We start from the raw sequence: 3,155 nt of genomic DNA on the forward strand, positions 1-3,155 counted from the left end.
TGATTTAAGCCTGAGGCTCTGGCTTCCACAGGGAAGGCAAATTTGCTGCATTCCTTCTTTCTGATACCTTCAATGCTCCCCAGTGTGCTTAGGCTGTGTAGCGGGGAAGGACAGGCTAGTTTCTTATCTGGGTGACATTTTGAGTCTTGGTTCCATCATCTAAACATAGGATGGATTGCAACCTTGCCGGCCTGGGGGCTTTGAAGATCAACTAAGAGGTGGGTTAGAAATCAAGGCCTTTAAAACAGCAAAGCTCCTTAGAGGGTGAGGTGGCCTCGTTAATATCTATGTCTCATTCTGCTTCTGTGGAGCTGCAGGGAAACATTTCTAAATTCATTGTATTATTGAAAATGTGGTCCATAGATGGTATCATTAGCAAGATAAACCCCTCCAGTAGCTTTCTACTTAACAATTATATGATCAAAATACATTTTATGTATGTATAAAATCCTCAAAGAACTAATGAGAATATGATGTTCAAAAATTACCCTAGCCAGGCAGGATGACACACTCCTGTAGTCCGAGGTACTTGGGAAGCTAGAGGCAAAAAGATTACTTTATTATATGAGAATTGGACCACTCTTAGAAATAGCAAGGCCCTCTCTTTTAAAAAAATTATTCTAGATAACTAGATGATCAACTATTAAAAATCATGAAGATTCACTATAACATCTTTATTTCAAATAACTGTATTTCCCTGTATAGCTCCCTACAGGCCTGGATCCTGGAACATCTCAGGGGAATTTCTATTTCAGGCAATATGAATGTCAACTGTCCCTCAGTTGTGCTTATTTGCTTTTGAAACCTTTTCCATGCATGTTATTTTAGTTGGTCCTTTTAGCTCTTTCTTCTAAAAGTGAAATGGAGGACTTTTCCTTGGCATTTTATTTTTAAGGCCCCATCTCCCAAAACTTCTAGGAAACCCAATATATCTGGACCTATAGGAAAGTGAAGTCATGGGTAGGAGTGCCCATGACTCGGAGAAGACCTCGGAAGAAATGGGGACACACAGGCCTGTCTAGCCCTCTTCGGTCAGATCTGCAGTTAATCTAAGTGACAGGTGTCTCGTGTGCACATTTACAGTTGAGAACACCAACTTGATATGAGGATTCTAATGAAGATTTAAAGACTTAATAGTCCTCAAAAATAAAATGCTCCAATATATTTATTGAAATAAACCTATGAGTGAGGACTATTTACCCTTAAATATTTAGTCACTGAATTTTAGGACTGTGACCCCCTCTAGAATTTCCAGTGCCCCAAGCATGAAGGCTCCCATCTGTTCTACTCATATAAGATCTGATGGCGCCTACCATGGTGAGAAGTTGAGGCAGCAGGAGTGCCTTGAGTTTGAGGCTAGCCTGAGTTACCTTCACACTAGACCATCTAGCGAGACCTCGTCTCAAAGAAACACACAAACAAACAAATAAACTGATCTTGTCCTCCAGGATGATTTTGTTTCAGAGAGGAAAACATGATGGCAGTAAATAAGGTGAAAGATTCCAAACTATGTCCATAATTTGCATGCATTTCTTCTCCTTTGTAGAACAGGTAACATGTATATCTTTTTATATAGAAGATAATTAAGCAAGATGTATAAACCTGCTAGAAATATTGAGTTCTGTTTTGATTTTGATGGTTTGGTTGGCATAGCATCCTGGAATCAGACCAGGGTTCCTTAACAACCTCAGGTGCCTTAACTCGTCAGCTTCAAACTTGTGAGATTGGAAAATTCCTGTCAGTAATTAGAGCTCCTGGGATCAGATATGTGAGGTGTAGAGAGGATCCAGCAAGAATTCACCTTCAGCCACTGGGGAAACTGAGGCTGCAGTGGGAATGTGGCTTGGTTGATTTTATACTTGGGTTTTTAAAATTTCTCTTAATATTCTGCGTTTAGCTATATAAATGTCTGAACAAAGCCATATATTTCTGGTTTCTGTTATTTCTCACACTCTTAGTGCTGTGCCAAATTATGAATCAATTTTTGGAAGCTTGGCTTGGGATCAAGCTTTTTCCTGAAGTACATCGACTCAGCTTGTCAGCGATCTCTTGGATTTCTTGGTGTGGCAGGTCTGGCCCCTGACAAGCCTCCGGGCATCATCCTGATGAGTTGCTCCTTTGCTGGGCAGGACACTGAGAAGGAATGATCCTGCAAGCACTGAGAGTCAGGGTTTGAAAGGTATGTGTAAACTCCTCCTCTAATGAATTATCGCCACAGTATCAGAGGAACTGGGGAAATGAGTGTGGCCTCAGGCAAGTCTTACAGCATCCCTGAGAGGAAATGCTAAGTGGAGTTGGGGGGAAATGTGGGGTGGCAGACATGAGCAAGCGTGTGTCATAATGTCATCCTGTTGTGTCACCTGGGGAAAGACATGTATAACCAGATTTTCTAAATATGTTAAACCTTGAAGTGTTCTTTAAAGAGAATTCTTAAAAATGTCAAGGCTGGTTGCTTAGGATCCACTCAACTTCGTAAATATAAGAAAACTGTCTACAGTGGATTTTGTACTTGTAGTTTCAAAAATGTTTATCCCTAAACATGAAGTTTATCACCAAAGTGGCAAATACCTTCATTTCTTCTGCTGCTGTTTATTCTCTTGTTTTATGAACTTTGTTGTTGTAGTTGCTGTTTTTGTTGTGTTTTGTTTTGAGACTCGGTTTCTCTGAGAAACACCACCTGGCTATCCTAGAATTCACACTCTCTCCAGGCCAGCTGCAAATTCACAGATTCCCATGCCTCTGCTTCGCAAGTGCATGGTTTAAAGACATGCACCACCATGCCCTATGATTATCTTTTTTTTTTTTTTTAGAAGGGCTTACATGTAGCCCAGGTTGTCTTGGAACTCACTATGAACTTTGAACTTCTGACTCTCTTGCTCCCACCTGCAGAGAGCCCTGGGATTACAGACATAGTCGTAAATGTCTGCTCCTTCTGTCTCTGCTTCCCAAGTGATGGGATTACAGTCAGTAGGTGAATTATCAGGTAATATCTCTACCATGTAAATGTAAGACTATTCTTTAGAAGAATTGCTGCGTATCAAGAGTAAAGTGCGTTGGATAAAAAGATATATGGCACAGCAAAGTGACAGAGGTCACTGACCACTGGGGTGATTCCAAGTCAGAGATAGGCCTGGAAACATGTCAGTTCTGAGAGA

General features: G+C 40.8%; 1 pseudogene; it reads right to left on the bottom strand.

The window, feature by feature from the left end:
• Stfa3l-ps1 (stefin A3 like, pseudogene 1) overlaps positions 1-2,272 on the bottom strand; it is a 4,977-nt pseudogene extending 2,705 nt beyond the window's left edge.
• Between the last annotated feature and the right edge of the window lie 883 nt (positions 2,273-3,155).

This window comes from Rattus norvegicus, chromosome 11 (genome assembly GCF_036323735.1).
Source record: "Rattus norvegicus strain BN/NHsdMcwi chromosome 11, GRCr8, whole genome shotgun sequence".
Lineage (NCBI taxonomy): Eukaryota > Metazoa > Chordata > Mammalia > Rodentia > Muridae > Rattus > Rattus norvegicus.